At 39.5% G+C, this 16,823-nt stretch overlaps 1 protein-coding gene across 3 annotated transcripts in view; it reads left to right on the top strand.

The window, feature by feature from the left end:
- BLVRA (biliverdin reductase A) overlaps positions 1-16,823 on the top strand; it is a 77,251-nt gene that overhangs the window by 7,439 nt on the left and 52,989 nt on the right. Inside the window, exon 2 of one of the 3 annotated variants that reach the window (XM_025449248.3) lies at positions 16,682-16,811. The exons of the other annotated variants lie outside the window; for them this stretch is intronic. The gene's annotated coding sequence lies outside the window, so the exon portion shown is untranslated. The remainder of the gene's footprint in view (positions 1-16,681; positions 16,812-16,823) is intronic. 3 annotated transcript variants of the gene reach the window in all.

Below are 16,823 nucleotides of genomic sequence, written 5' to 3'. Positions count from 1 at the left end.
GAGACCACTTTTGATATACACACATATAATTCTGTGGTCAAAACAAACAAATAGGACTTTAATGAGACTAAACAAAAATGCAAAACTTAAAATTTAAAAATTTGAAATCATAACCTAAATTTTTCTGCATAGCTGAAATCTAAAGCAAGTCCTGTTGCAGGGGTGGGAGGGGGTATTGACAGGAAGATAAAGCAGGGTTTTTTATAATGTCTTGCACCTTTAAATGTTGCAAAAAATAATTTCACTCCATAGGCTGAAAATGTTTCACAGATAGTTCATTCCTATATCTTTAGGCACCATAGCTGTGGCAGTGCCTCCTTTTGCAAGGTAAACTGCAGTGCTGGATTTGGAATGAACTGCCCTGTTACTGCCACTGTTGTTGACCTCACAGTCCAGTGGTTCAGTGGAAAAGACCCAGGTGGAGGAGCACCACCACTTAAGAGAATAGGGAGTTTTTACACAGTTAACATGATAACTAAATTGAATTTAAATTAAAAAAATTTTAAATTTTTTTTTTTTTTTATTATAGTCACACACACACACAGAGAGGCAGAGACACAGGCAGAGAGAAAAGCAGGCTCCATGCACTGGGAGCCCGACGTGGGATTCGATCCCGGGTCTCCAGGATCGCGCCCTGGGCCAAAGGCAGGCGCCAAACCACTGTGCCACCCAGGGATCCCAAAAAAAATTTAAATAAATAAAACTTTCTTATTTTGAAATAATTATAGATTCACAGGAAGCTTGTAAAAAGAATCTAAAGGAATGTCCTGTGTACCAGGACCCAGTTTTCTCCAGTGGTAACCTTTTTTGTTAACTATACTATAATATCAAAACAAGTAAATTGATATTAGCATAATCCAAGAGTTTATTCAAATTTCACCAGTCATCTATGCACTCATTTGTGTATATGTGTACACGTGTGTATTTCTATGCAATATTATCACATGTTTGGGTCCCTGGTACTACCCCTTTCATAGCCAGTCGATTCCTGTCTTTCCTGCCTCCACTGCCACCTTGTAACCCCTGGCGATCACTAATCTGTTCTCCATCTCTATAATTTTGTGGCAAGCATGCAGTTAGTTCAGTTAAAATACAGCTTGAATCACGGCCTATCGTTATTTTGTGGAAAAGCATCATCTTCACCTTAGACTTTGAAACTTCTCATGAATCTTTTCATTAGTAGTCAAATTTTCCAAGATAATTTCTACCAAGGTTATTGCAAACCAGCTGTCTTTAAATTTGTATTCTCTAATTCTTCCCTCTTACTTCTAGAAGATGATGTTGTCAAATATTTTACAAATGAATCATGACCATCAGATGTGGGTTGTTGTTTTTTGTTTAAAGATTCTATTTACCTATTCATGAGGGACCCAGAAAGAGAGACAGAGACACAGGCAGAGGGAGAAGCAGGCTCCATGAGCTGCTTCTGAGCTGGCCTGAGCTGTCCAGGTGTCCCACAAAAAATCTTTAAATTTTGCTTTAAAAATTTACTGTCAGTATATCTTCCTTGATCCTTTCTTCCACTACAAAGGCACAGATAATCTTACTAATCTCTGTTATTTATTGTGGAAACTTTCTCTGAAAATATCCCCTCCTTCTCTGAGATCATTATCTGACCACCTCCCCCCATTCCTTGCATCCCAATTTAAGTGGTTCTTTTTTTAATCTATATGCATGTTTTTAACCCTGTTACAAATATTGTTTGTATCTGGGTCAGATGAAGTTCCCAGCCACAAAGAGAGATGCAAACTATATACTAACAGCTTAAATTCAGCTAGGCACACCAGTGTGATCCTATTCGTTGCCAGATACCAAAAATACTTTTGTACAAGTTAATAAATAGCTGATACCAGAAGACCCTACGATAAACTTAGGCACAACTAGGTCCCATCTCTGAGACCCATCAGATATCCTATTAGCCAGAAACCAAAGGTCTGGCATTATAGACAGCTTCTGTTCTGTTTTGAATATTCCTCCCTCTTCTACCACTAAGTACAATAAAAATGTGATCGATGCTGTATTGGTGATTTTTTAAAGTTTTATGAAAACTCAGAGAATGGAGTACTCTTTGACAACAGAAGGTAAGATTAGGAGAGTCAAGAGAACATCCGAGAAAAGTTTACAGGGTATATTAGTGCTTCCCAACTGGTGATAAATAATAGTAATAATAAATACCATTTTTTCAGTGCTTACTATGTCATAGGCTCTGCGCCAAATTCCTTTTACAAACATTTACTGCATTTATTGCTCACAAAACTGCAAGACATATAATTACAATTCTATTTTATAGATGAGCAGTATTCTTCACCATCTGATACTGATAGAGCTGAACCAGTTTTTCAAAGCTATCCATTTTAATTAGTCACAGTGTTGTGATTAGTCAGCACCTGGACCATGCCAATTATTAATAATTTTGGTTTTTTTTTAATTTTTATTTATTTATGATAGTCACACAGAGAGAGAGAGAGAGGCAGAGACATAGACAGAGGGAGAAGCAGGCTCCACGCACCGGGAGCCCGACGTGGGATTCGATCCCGGGTCTCCAGGATCGTGCCCTGGGCCAAAGGCAGGCACTAAACCACTGCGCCACCCAGGGATCCCTATTAATGATTTTGAACATCATTCCTACAGATAAAAAATCAGAAACTAAGAATAAATCAGTAGCAAAAGATCACATACCAAAGAGTAGAACTGGGATTTCAATCCAAGGCTGAACTAAAGTTCATGTTCTTTTTTTTTTTTTTAATTTTTATTTATTTATGATAGAGAGAGAGAGAGGCAGAGAGAGAAGCAGGCTCCATGCACCGGGAGCCCGACGTGGGATTCAATCCCAGGTCTCCAGGATCGCGCCCTGGGCCAAAGGCAGGCACCAAACCGCTGCGCCACCCAGGGATCCCTAAAGTTCATGTTCTAAACCACTTTCTTACCTACATGTCTTTTTTTTTTTTTTAACCCACATTTCAACTATGAAGACAACTTAAAAAAACTTCCATAATATGTTTTTCCTCTTTATATCTTCTGGGAAGGTAAGTGGTACCATATGTTTTTCATCTCCCAAAAGCCCTCCATAAGAAACAGATGAATAAGGTAGAGAAGCCAAAAACCTACAGATAATATCAATAACAAATTAGGTGATAAAGTATTCCCACAAACTAAAATTTGAGGTGTAGGATTCAACCTCCAACAGTAACACACTCACATAGTATTTATCAGCAGCTACACAGAAGGGAGCAGAGAAAGGAGATAGTCTTCTGATAGCCCTGGAAGCTAGAGAGCCCCCAAATTACTATAGGTGTTCTCAGAAATGCTCACAAGACATATCTGAGAACAACAGCCAAAACTGGATGAAGTTTGCAGACTCCCAGTCCCAAGTAACAGAAGGAGGACTAGAATAGTCTGAGCCCTATGAACTCTCAATTCTAAGTGATGAAAGTTCTCTGATAAGACAAAGCTTACATTAAGAAACTGCTGGAAGTAAGACTAAGCAGAGCAAATTGAGCAGTCAGGAATGGAGAAGGCAAAACAAGATCCAATGATGAGGGGAGGAGTACTTTATGAAACAACATAAGAAAGAGGGAGCTCTAGTACTGATACATTAGGAAGGTTATCCTTAGGTTACTTCTTTCATGGGTTAGAAATGCTCATTTCACTTATGCATGAGCAATCAAATAGATCACAAAAGTAAATGTCTTATAGTTCTTGTTGGAGAAGGTCATCAAGAAGACAGGACTGCCAGTTGACCTGTGAGCTGGACTCAGGCACTAGGAGGCTTCTCATCCCCTTTCTGTCCTTGGAATGTGGGTTCTGTTTGCCTTTCCCACTCCCAGAGGCTGCTCTCAGGACACAACCTTGAGATAGTGATGTGTTGAGAACAACTGCATGGTATATGTGATTGAACCTAGTTAAGACCTATATTTGGGCAGCCCGGGTGGCTCAGTGGATTAGCGCCGCCTTCAGCCCAGGGCCTGATCGCCTGATTGAGTCCCGCGTCGAGCTCCTTGCATGAAGCCTGCTTTACCCTCTACCTGTGTCTCTGCCCCTCTCTCTCTCTCTCTCTCATGAATAAATGAATAAAATCTTAAAAAAAAAAAAAAAGACTTCTATATTCACTCTCAAAAGTTGGCAGGCCAGCATGGAGACTTGTCTTGCTGCCACCAAAAACAAATCTTGTGTAGAAGTTCATTTTGCTGCCACCTACTAACCTGGAATGGCCTACCAGAGACCTTTCTTTGGTCTCTTTCCCGCCCCCTATATAGGAGCCGGTTTCAGATTTTCCCCGGGAAGCTCCTGAGAGGTTTCAAACCAGTGGTTACTGTGAGAAAAAAGGAATAAGGAACAGAATAACATCCGTATAGACAATAAAGGTACACTAAAAAGAAATGTCCGCAAATAGGTGAAAATATAATAATATATTCCCAAATCAGCCCCCCAAAAATGGAACATTAGCACAAACTTTCTTAATCTGATTTAAAACAAGAGCAACAACACTGGCAGAGCCAGGAAGCTCAGCAATCCCCTAGGACTTTCATAAAACACACTTAAGTAAATCATGATAGAAGTACTAAAAATCAAGAGAGGAGAATATGTTAAGAGTAGAGAGAAGGGAGAACAAGGACAGAAGTATAAGAAGGATGGCTGATTTTACTTCAGAAAAAGAAGAAAATGAAACATCTTCAATGTAATGAAAGGGAAGAAACTGTCACCTTAGAATCTAGATTTATATTTTAAGACTATTAAACACATTTGATAAAAGAAAATACAAAATAAATTTATAGACTAAAAATAATAAAATCACTACACATTGAAACCTATGGGATGCATGTAAAGCAGTGATCAAAAGAAAATTCAAAGCATTAAACACTTACAAATCAAAAATAAAGAATTGAGTTAAATTCACAAATAAAAGAGGGAAAACCCCTACAAACCAAGTGAAATCAAAAGAAGGAAATGATGAGGATTACAATAGAAATCAGTGAGGTGGAGAATAGAAAAGCAGCAGACATGATTAATAAATCAAAATCTGGTTTTAACACCTTTATTGAAGTGCATGTAATTTACCCGTTTAAAGTGTACAATTCAGTAGCTTGTACTATATTTACAGAATTGTGCAGCCATGAACAATTAATTTTAGAGCATTTTAATCACCCCCCGAAAAATTCTACATCTTTTGACTATAAATCCCCCCAAATCCTCACTCACTTTCCCAGCCCCAATCAGTAATCTACTTCCTATCTTTATAGATGTAAACTATTCTAGACATTTCATAACAGAATGGTATGAGGTCTCTGTGACTGGACTACACTTAGCATAATATTTTCAGTGTTCATCATGATTATAAAATGGTTTGCAAAATCTATAAACAGAAATAAGAAAACTATGCATATAAATGTTAACTGTGGCATTTTTTGGAATATTAAGAATAAGAAAATTGTGAAAATGCTCAGTTCCTGGGGTAGTGTCCCAAGTCTCATCTCACAAGCAGACCAGAGCATACCTAGTTAAAACTTACCACATTCAGTCCAGGGGCCAAATACTGCACAAAACAGGCAAAGGGAACCTCTGCAGATCACAGGCCTGAAGGATAAAGCAGTCAGGACACAATAGCAGAGTACACACAGCACATACTGGAAACACCTCCAGAAGTGCCAGGCCTTGGGAAATAGGGGACATTACACTGCAGGGCACTTCTGGACCTCTTTTCCTAAAGTCATTACCCTCAAAAACAAGAGACATAGCCAAATTTCCTAGCAGAGAAACAGCACAGAAATTTAAACAAAATGGGGAGACAGAGGAATTTGTCCCAAATGAAAGAACAGGACAAGGCCATGGCCAGTGATCTAAGAGAAACAGGTATTAATAACATGCCTGATAGAGAATTTAAAGTAATGATCAGGGCAGCCCCGGGGGGCACAGCGGTTTAGCGCCTGCCTTTGGCCCAGGGCAGATCCTGGAGTCCCAGGATTGAGTCCCACATCGGGCTCCCTGCATGGAGCCTGCTTCTCCCTCTTCCTGTGTCTCTGCCTCTCTCTCTCTCTGTCTCTCATGAATTAATAAAATCTTTTTAAAAAGTAATGATCATAAAGATACTCAGCAAAGAATGGAAGACATCAGTGAGACCTTAACACAGAGATAAGGAGTAACGTAGCAGAGATAAAGAGTTCAATAAACAAAATGAGAAATATGCTAGATGGAATGAATAGCAGGCTTGAAAAAGCAGAGGAATGAATTAATGACCTAGAAGACAGAGTAATGGAAAGTAATCAGACTGAACAAAGAAGAGAAAAAGAATTATGCAAAACAAGAATAGACAGGGAAATCAGTGATGTCATCAAATGTAATAACATCTGTATTATAGAGATCTCGGAAAAGGAGAGAAAAAAGGGAAGAAAATGTATTTGAAGAAATAACTGAAAACTTCCCTAATCTAGGGAAGGAAACAAATATCTAGATCCAGAACATATGGAGAACCTTCCCCAAAAGTTAACAAAAGCTGGTCCACATCAAGAGATTGTAATTAAATTGCAAATTGTAGCAATAAAGAAAAAAAGTATCAAGTGAAAAGAAGATAATTACATATAAAGGAAACACCATCAATTTTGATTACTGAATCAGTAATCAAAAAACTCCCAGAAAACAAAAGTGCAGGACCGACAGCTTCACATGCAAATTCTATCAATATTCTAAAGAAGAGTTAATATCTATTCTTCTCAAACTATTCCAGACAATGAAAGAGGAAGGAAAACTTCCAAATTCATTCTATGAAACCAGCATTACCTTAATAGCAAAACCAGATAAAGGCCCCACAAAAAAAGAGAACTACAGGCCAATATCTCTAATGAACATAGATGCAAAAATCCTCAATAAAATACTACCACACTGAATCCAACAGTATATTTAAAAACTCATTCACTATGATAAAGTGGGATTTATTCCCAGTATGTAAGTGTGGTTCAATATTTGCAAATCAGGGACACCTGGGTGGCTCAGTGGTTGGGCACCTGCCTTTGGCTCAGGGCCTGATCTTGCGGTCCTGGGATCAAGTCCCACATCAGGCTCCCTGCATAGAGCCTGCTTCTCCCTCCACCTTTGTCTCTGCCTGCCTCTCTCTGTGTCTCTCATGAATAAATAAATAAAATCTTAAAAAAAATTTGCAAATCAAACAACATGATACATCACATCAAGAGTAGGATAAAAACCATATGATCATTTCAATAGATGCAGAAAAAGCATTTAACAAGGGAAAACATTAATTCATGACAAATACCCTCAACAAAGTAGGTTTAGAGGGAACATACCTCAACCTAATAAAGGCCATATATGAAAAACCCAAGCTAACATCATTCTCAATAGGGAAAAACTGAGAGCTTTTCCTCCGTGGTCAGGAACAAGACAGGGATGCCCACTCATCACTTCCATTCAACATAGTATTGAAAGTCCTAGCCAGGGAAATCAGACAAGAAAAAAAGAAAAGACATCCAAATTGGCAAGGAGGAAGTCAAATTCCCTCTCTTTGCAGATGACATGATATTATATAGAGAAAACCCTAAAGACTCCACCAAAAACACTTACTACAACATATAAATGAATTCAGTAAAGTTGCAACATAGAAAATCCATGTACAGATATTGGTCAGATTTCTATACACTGACAGAAATAAAAATTAAGAAAACAATCCCGGTTACAATTGCACCCAAAATAATAATATACCTAGGAAAAAACCTAACCAAGAAAACTATACTATGAAAACTATAAAACATTGATGAAATAAGTTGAAGATGACACAAAGAAATAGAAATACATCCCCTGCTCATCAGTTGGAAGAATATTGTTAAAATGTCTATACTGCCCAAAGCAATCTACATGTTTAAGGCGATCTCTATCAAAATACCAAAAGGATTTTTCACAGAACTAGAACACAAATCTTAAATTTATTTGGAACCACAAAAGACCCTGAATTGCCAAAGCAATTTTGAAAAAGAAACTCAAATCAGCAGGTATCACAGTCCCAGACTTCAACTTATATTACAAACCTGTAGTGATCAAAAGAGTATGGTCATGGCACAAAAATAGATGCAGATCAACAGAACAGAATAAAAAATCCCGAAATGAACCCAAAATTATATGGTTAATTAATATTTAAGAAAGCAAGAAAGAATATCCAATGCAAAAACAGTCTCTTCAACAAATGGTATCAGAAAAACTGATCAGCTATATGCAAGAGAATGAAACTGAACCATTTTCTTACACCATACACAAAAATACATTCAAAATGGACTAAGAATCCAAATGTGAGACCTGAGACTTGAAAATCCTAGAAGAGAGCACAGGAAGTATAATGTCTCTGACATTGGCTGTAACATTTTTCTAGATGTGTCTCCTAAGATAAGGGAAATAAAGGCAAAAATAAGCTATTGGGACTGGATCAAAATAAAAACCTGCACAGTGAAGGAAACACCCAAAATAAAACTAAAAGGCAATCTACTGAATGGGAGAAGATATTTGTAAATGATATATCCAATAACAAATTAGCAACTAAAATAGATAAATAACATAAAACTTCAAAACAAATAATCCAATTAAAACATGGGCATAAGGGGATCCCTGGGTGGCTCAGCGGTTTAGTGCCTGCCTTTGGCCCAGGGAGCGATCCTGGAGTCCCGGGATCAGGTCCCACGTCGGGCTCCCAGCATGGAGCCTGCTTCTCTCTCTGCCTGTGTCTCTGCCTGTCTCTCTCTGTGTCTATCATGAATAAATAAATAAAATCTTTAAAAAAAAATGGGCATAAAATGTGACCAGACATTTCTTCAAAGGACACATACAAATGGCCAACGGACATATGGGAAGATGCTCAGTATCACTCATCAGGGAAATGCAAATCAAAAATGAGATACCATCTCATACCTGTCAACAACACAAAAGACACCAGGTGTTGGTGAGTATGTGGAGAAAAAGGAACCCTCCTGCACTGTTGGAGGGAATGAAAACAAGTGCAGCTACTGTGGAAAATAGTATGAAAATTCCTCGAAATTTTAAATATAGAACAACCCTATGATCCAGCAACTAGTGTTTGAGTGTTTACCAAAACAAAAACCCTAATTCAGAGGGATACATGCACTCCCTATGTTTATAGGGCCATAATTTACAATAGCCAAATTATGAAGGTTACTCAAGTGTCCTTCGATTAGATAAATGGATAAAGAAGGAGTGATACATATATTCAATGGAATATTACTCAGCCTTAAAAAGAGAATGAAATCTTGCCACTTGCAATGACATGGATGATGCTATAGAATATAATGCTAAGTGAAATATACCAGTCAGAGAAAGACAAATACCATATGATTTTACTCATATGTCGAATTTAAGAAACAAAACAAATGAACAAAGGAAAAAAAAGAAAGAGGCAAACCAAGAAACAGACTCTTAAATATAGAGAACAAACCAGAAGGAGGTGGGAGGAGAGGGGGAGGAAATAGACGATGGTGATTAAGAAGTATACTTGTTATGATGTGCACAGGGTGATATATGGAATTGGTGGATTATTTTATAGTACACCTGAAACTAATATAACACTGTACGTTAACTACACTGGAATTAAAATTTTTTAAATTTTAGATATGAAATTAAATATGCAAAACATACCTATTTTAACAGTATTTGTGGGCAGCGCTGGTAGCCCAGTGGTTTAGCGCTGCCTTCAGCCCAGGGTGCGATCCTGGAGACCTGGGATCGAGTCCCGCATCAGGCTCCCTTCATGGAGCATGTTTCTCCCTCTGCCCGTGTCTCTGCCTCTCTCTCCCTCTGTGTGTCTCTCATGAATAAATAAATAAAATCTTAAAAAAAAAAAACAGTATTTGTATTAGTAGATTGGCCTCAAAATCTCACATAAACACTCAAGTTTTTTAAAAATTTTAAAGAGAAAACCTGTCTAAAGCAAAAATTAAGGAAATAAACCTAACTCTATACAGTTAGTGGTATAACCACTATGAGAAAAACTATCATGAGTGTAAAGCACTGTATTTGATTGTACATCTTAAAAAAAAAAAAAATACCTGTAAAGAAGTGTTGAATTAAATTCAGTAGGTTTGTGTTGGTACAAATCTAGATTTGAATGTGTTTCCTTCCCCAGATTAGGGAAATTCTCAGTTATAATTTGTTCAAATAAACCTTCTGATCCTTTCTCCTGCTCCTCATCTTCTGTGACCCCTATTATCCACATATTATTTTCCTTTATGGAATCGCTGAGTTCTGTGTTTCCCTTTGTGATTCAGTAGTTTTCTTTTTCCCTTCTTTTCAGCTTCCTTATTTTCTATCCTTTTATCTTCCATATAATTTCTTCTGCTTCATTCATCCTTGTTTTTATAGCCTCCACTTAGGACTGCATCTTTGATAATAGCATTTTTAATTTTGCCCTAACTAGATTTTAGTTCTCTTAGGTCTCCAGTAAGGGATTCTCTAGCGTCTTTTATGCTTTTTTCAAGCCCAGCTAAGTATCTTCACAATCATTGTTTTAAATTCTAGTTCAGAATCTTACTTCTATCCATATTGATTAAATCCCTGGCAGTGAGTACTACATCCTGTTCTTTCTTTTGGTGTGAATTTCTCTGTCTCAGCATTTCTGCCTATAAAAGAAAAGAAGAAAGAAAGAGAAATAACTCCAATAACATCAATGATAATAGAGAAAAACAAAACAAGCAAAACCAAACCAAACCAAACAAACGAAAAAACCCAAACAAAACAAAAACCTAGATCCTGAGTGTATTTCGGTCTGCTTCTTAAAAGAAACTAGATGCCAAAATAAGAAGGAAAGAAAAACATATATGTAAATAAAATGAAATACAGTACAATGAAAGGAAACAAAAAATAACACATATATTATGTATATATATATTTTTTAAAGATTTTATTTATTTATTCATGAGATACACAGAGAGAGGGAGAGAGAGGCAGAGACACAGGCAGAGGGAGAAGCAGGCTCCATGCAGGGAGCCTAACGTGGGACTCGATCCAGGGTCTCCAGGATCAGGCCCTGGGCGGAAGGCAGATGCTAAACCGCTGAGCCACCCAGGGATCCCTATAATGTATATTTTAAAATAAAAATTAGAAAAGAATTTTAAAAGTCAAAAAAATGAAAATAACAAAAAATAATCCTAAAAGAGTAAAGATTAAAAATACAAAGATTTCTGTACAGTGTTTTTTCCAAGAGCTGAAGCTTTGCAGCCCTTTGTGATCAGTGAGCTGTACAAGCGTGAGTTGGTGGTGCTGGTCTTCTGGGGAAGGGGCCCTTCTGCGGATTCTCAGGGGGCACTTGCCCCAGCGGAGAAAAGCCCCCCCGGTACAAGAGGCAAGTTTCAAGGTACTGGCTCCAGTTCCAGTAGGTGGTGAAGGTTTTCAGGGTCACTATGGCTATTACCCCCTCCCTGCCCCCCAGCCCCAGAGCTGCAAGTACATCCCCCACTCTTCTGTGAGCCCTCACCAAAAAGCAATCACTCACTCTTGTTTCCCGGGTTTCCATCCGAACTCTGAGCTCACCAGGCCTGTGGCCAAACGTTTTTATCTCAGGCCCTCAACTAAGTTTCAAAATTCCAAATTGTAGGAACTCCCACGGTGGGGACCCACACTATTCCTCCGAGAGGGGGGAGGTTCTTGTCATACTTCTGCCTTTTGCTGGACCCTTCCCAGGAAAGCAGTCATGGGACGGTGCAGCGGTTCAGTTTATGGCAACAGAGAGAAGCAAGCTGGCATCTTGACTTGCTGTTCTCAGCAGCCTCCTGGCTCCTAGGCCTGGAAACTCCACCTCACCCAGCCTCCCCACCCGTTTTCCTTGCAACCCAAGGGTCCTCCAACCACGTTGGCCCACCTGGGATTCTACCCTGCTTCACCACCCAGCACCTTTGAGCCAGGCAGGGCCCCACCCTACCAACTTCTAAACGTTCCAATTTTGCACTCAGCTGCTTCTCATACTTTGCAGTAGCTCTTTAAGCAGGCTCCCTCCTCTCCACTACATCTTCAATCCGGATTGAAGTCTTTGCACCTCCTACCTTTTCCAAACAGTGGTTGTTTTTCTACCATTGACTTCACAGATTTTGTTTTTTGTTGTTTTGTTTTTTCCAGATCTCTGATTTCTCTGGTGTTCAGGATGATTTCATAACTATCTAGTCCTATTTGAGGGATGAGACAAATTTAGGGTCCCCCCTACTCCTCTGCCATCTTAACTCCTCCTCCTGTATACTATTTTTTATTGAAGCCATAGTAGATTGGGTCAGTCCATTTTTACAGAGAGTAAAGAAAATGTGCGCTAATATAAGGAGTTAACAAAGTTGAGCCATTTCTCTGGGTAGGCAATTTAAATAGCATAAAATGGAGGCTGTTTATTCTAAGAAGTATTTCCAGAAAAGGAAGAATCTCACCAAATCTTAAAGAGGATCCATGAGTAACTCTATCAAAGGCACGAGGGTTTTTCTGTTAAAATGGATAATGTGGTAATCCCTTCCCAGCTGTGTGTTCCTCACCGTCAAAATTTAAGAATTTATAGATATGTTTCTGACGTCCTCCAATTTCCCCTGCCTGTTTCTATAAGGTCACATTTACATTTATTCCCCATTCTTTTTTTTTTTCTTTTTATGATAGGCACGCAGTGAGAGAGAGAGGCAGAGACATAGGCAGAGGGAGAAGCAGGCTCCATGCACCGGGAGCCCGACGTGGGATTTGATCCCGGGTCTCCAGGATCGCGCCCTGGGCCAAAGGCAGGCACCAAACCGCTGCGCCACCCAGGGATCCCTATTCCCCATTCTTTTCAAGCTGATCACTCCTCCCCACATATGCAGGGCCTTAGGCAGGGCCCCCCTCCTTGGGTGGTATCTTAGAAGGATTCATAATCAGGCCAGAATATGCTGAACACTGTACTCTCCTGACTTTGTCTGACATGCTTCCAAAATTACAACACCCTCAAAGCTCTGTCATTTAGAACTATAATATATTTTTCCAGCACCTTATACCAGTGCTCATAGTATATGCCCAATAAATACGTGTAGAATGCTGGACTACACGATGGCCTTAGACGGCAGAATAAGTACGACCTACTAAGCATTCCATTTGGTCCCCTATCTTCTCCAGTCTGTCCTCCAGTTAGATGCAACCATGGGACTAGTGCTAACCAGGGCTACAGAGCCTTAAAAATTCATTCAGATGACTTTGAAGGGAGGGAGCTGGAGCTTGGAGTTCATGTGTTTTGATATGCTCTAAAATGAAGTTATCAAAAGTGGGGCTAAATCTAAAGGAAACTCTGTACTGGGAAACTCAAATTTGACATTCACCTCCAGCTTCTTGCTGAGGGGATCCCTTTGTCCCTTCAGGCAGCTTTATTGGACCAGACCCAAGACAACTGTCTCTCCTGCATTGCCCACAGGAATGTGTGACCCATGGGAAACACAAATGTGTCCTGTGGACTACTGACCCTATGTGCATGCTGACCAACTCCAGCACAGCAGCACACAGCTGGACTATCCACCCCAGCTGTCTGAAGCCTATCTCTCCCCAGTGGGAGATAGAGAACAGTCCAGAGAGTCCCCAAGTATATTGACTCTGGTACTCTGGTCCCCCAGCCAGGCTGGTGGGGTAGCCCATAGGTGTGATATGAGGGAAATAGGCTGACTGTAGCTTTCCTCAAATGGGGGGAAGAGGAACCTACAGCACAATAACTCATCAGAGATTTCACCAAATCTTGCCACTTTGATTCCTTCTTATATCCTTGGATATCTGATCCTAGAATTTTACATCTAGTGTATCGTGTCATTTTAATCAAAATCTATACAAAATCTATTACTCCTAGAAGGGGAAAATATGTAAAGAAATTGATAGAGAAATGGCACTGGAGATCTAATATAGCTCCTTACTTGTTTAATGATTTTTGAGTGGGGTTTTTCCATTACTTGTAGACTAGGGCAGTCTGTTACTGTCCCCACAACCTATCAGAGTCCTTCAGGCTGGAGAGGGTTACTACTTTGTACAATGTAACTAACATAGTAACATAACATAATAAACTATTATGTTAATAAATAGTAACATAATAAACTAACATATTTGAAACACATTATTACCAGAAAGGTAGAGTGTTTGTAGTTCCATCCTTACACTTCATTTTTTTTTCTTCAAAATTTTATTTATTTATTCATGAGAGACACACATAGAGAGAGGCAGAGACACAGGCAGAGGGAGAAGCAGGCTCCATGCAGGGAACCTGACATGGGACTTGATCCTGAGTCCTGGGTCTCCAGAATCACGTCCCGGCCTGAAGGGCACTAAACCGCTGAGCCACCCGGGCTGCCCAGCCATCCTTACACTCTATATTCAAGGATACGTGTGGCCCCTCTCACAGGCTTCCTCAAAGTTGCTCTGTGTGCTAAGTCTGACTCAGCAAGTGAACATCTGTGGGTTTTGCTTAGCCAGTATCTCTCCTTCTAATAACAGAGTTCAGCATTCCATTTTGGGGAACCACCTCTTCTCCATATAGTTTTTTTTTTTGTTTTTTTTTTTTTATGATAGTCACAGAGAGAGAGACAGAGAGAGAGAGAGAGAGGCAGAGACACAGGCAGAGGGAGAAGCAGGCTCCTGCAGGGAGCCCAATGTGGGACTCGATCCTGGGTCTCCAGGATCGCGCCCTGGGCCAAAGGCAGGCGCTAAACCGCTGTGCCACCCAGGGACCTCCCTCCATATAGTTTATTAATCTTGCGATCCTTGAGTTTAGCTTATGACCTAGGCTTTGAAATGCCAGTAAAGGTATAGGATCCTTTTTGTGCAGTTATTTCTTTAAGAAAAGGTATATCATGACACAAGAGGAAATACTAAGGTGGATATAAGGGATGGATAATGAACAGTAATTACATGTAGTAACTAATTAAGTATTTGAATACATTAGAAGGTGTAAGTGCTATAGGAAGAAATAATAGCCAACTAAGGAAGTCAGGAGCAGGGCAGGAGATACTTTTGAATAGAGTGGTCAGAGTAGTTGTCACTGAGGTGGAATTTGAGCAAAATCAGGAAGAGTGGGAATCAGCCATGCATTCCAGAGAGGGGTCAGCCAGGGCAAAGGCCTTACTGCAGAAGCCTTCCTGTCTTGTTCAAGGAATAGGATGAGGTCCAGAGTGACTGGACCAGAGTAATCCAACAGGAGGGTCACAGTAGTAGATGAGGTTGCAGGAGCAACAGAGAAGCCAACCATATAGGGCCTTGTAGAGCCTTTCAGGTGTTTTGGCTTCTCCTCTAAATTGTATAGAAAACCATTGGAGGGTTTGAGCAAAGAAAGGACACAATCTTTTGTTCTTTTCCTTTTTTTTTTTAAAGGTCATTCTTGGGCAGCCCAGGTGGCTCAGTGGTTTAGCGCCGCCTTCAGCTCTGATCCTGGAGACTCAGGATTGAGTCCCATGTCGGGCTCCCTGCATGGAGCCTGCTTCTGTCTCTGCCTCTCTCTCTTTCCTGTGTTTCTCGTGAATAAATAAATGAAATCTTTAAAAATAATAATAAATAAAGATCATTCTTGTCCTGCATGGGCATAAACTGCAGGAAGGCCAGAGAAGACACTTCTGTGACTCTGATGGAGGTATGAGTAAAAAGTAATCAGTTTCTAGATATGCTAGGAAGATCTAGCCAACAGAATTTCCTGATGCATGGATGTGGGATAGAAAAGAAAGGTGAGTCAAAAATAACATCAGAGTTTCTGGCCTGAACAACTGGAAGGTTGAAGTTGCCAATGATGTGGTGATAATATGGGAAGGATAAATGGGGGGGGGGGGGGGGCGGATTTAGGGGCACAGATTAGGGACATGTTAAGATTGACACATATTTTAGATATCAAAAAGGTGATATTAAGTGGTGAGCTAGAGGAGTATGGAGATCTAGCCAATGCATTTTTAATATTTTTTTTCTATTTTTTAAAAAAATTTATTTTAGAGGGAGAGAAGAGCAGAGGGAGAGAGGAATCCTGAGCAGGGTCTATGCCCAGCTCGGAGCCCAGTGGAGTAGCCAATGCATTTAGACAGTTAAAAGAAACCAAAGTCATCCAAATTGGAAAAGAATAAGTAAAATTATCTCTGTTCATGGATGATTTAATCTAATATGTAGAAAATTTGAAAATCCTAGAGAAAACTATTGTAAGTAATAAGTGAATTCAGGAATGTAGCAGGACACAAAAATCACCTGCATTTCTATACACTAACAATGAATAACCTGAAAATAATGACCAAAGTAAGTTAATTTACAACAGCATTTAAAAGAATAAAATACTTAGAAATTAACCAAGGAGGGATCCCTGGGTAGCGCAGCGGTTTGGCGCCTGCCTTTGGCCCAGGGCGTGATCCTGGAGACCCGGGATCGAATCCCACGTCGGGCTCCCGGTGCATGGAGCCTGCTTCTCCCTCTGCCTGTGTCTCTGCCTCTCTCTCTCTCTCTCTATCATAAATAAATAAAAATTAAAAAAAAAAAATTAACCAAGGAGATGAAAAACTTGTACAATGAAAACTATAAAAGCTTGCTGAAAGAAACTGAAGAAGACATATATAAATGGAAATGTATCCCATGTTCATGTATTAGAAGACTTAATATCATTAAAGTGTCAATACTACCCAAAGTAATATACAGATTCAATTCAGTCCCAACAAAATTTCCAATGTCTTCTTTTTTGCAGAGATAGGAAAACTCATTCCTAAATTCATATGGAATCTCGAGGGATCATGAATTGCCAAAATGATCTTGAAAAAGAACAAGAGAGGAGGAGGACTCACTTCTTGACTTCAAAATTTATTACAAAGCCATAGGTAATCAAAACT

Source organism: Canis lupus, chromosome 18 (genome assembly GCF_003254725.2).
Source record: "Canis lupus dingo isolate Sandy chromosome 18, ASM325472v2, whole genome shotgun sequence".
NCBI classification, from domain to species: domain Eukaryota; kingdom Metazoa; phylum Chordata; class Mammalia; order Carnivora; family Canidae; genus Canis; species Canis lupus.
This window is presented reverse-complemented; position numbering and strand designations above follow the sequence as displayed.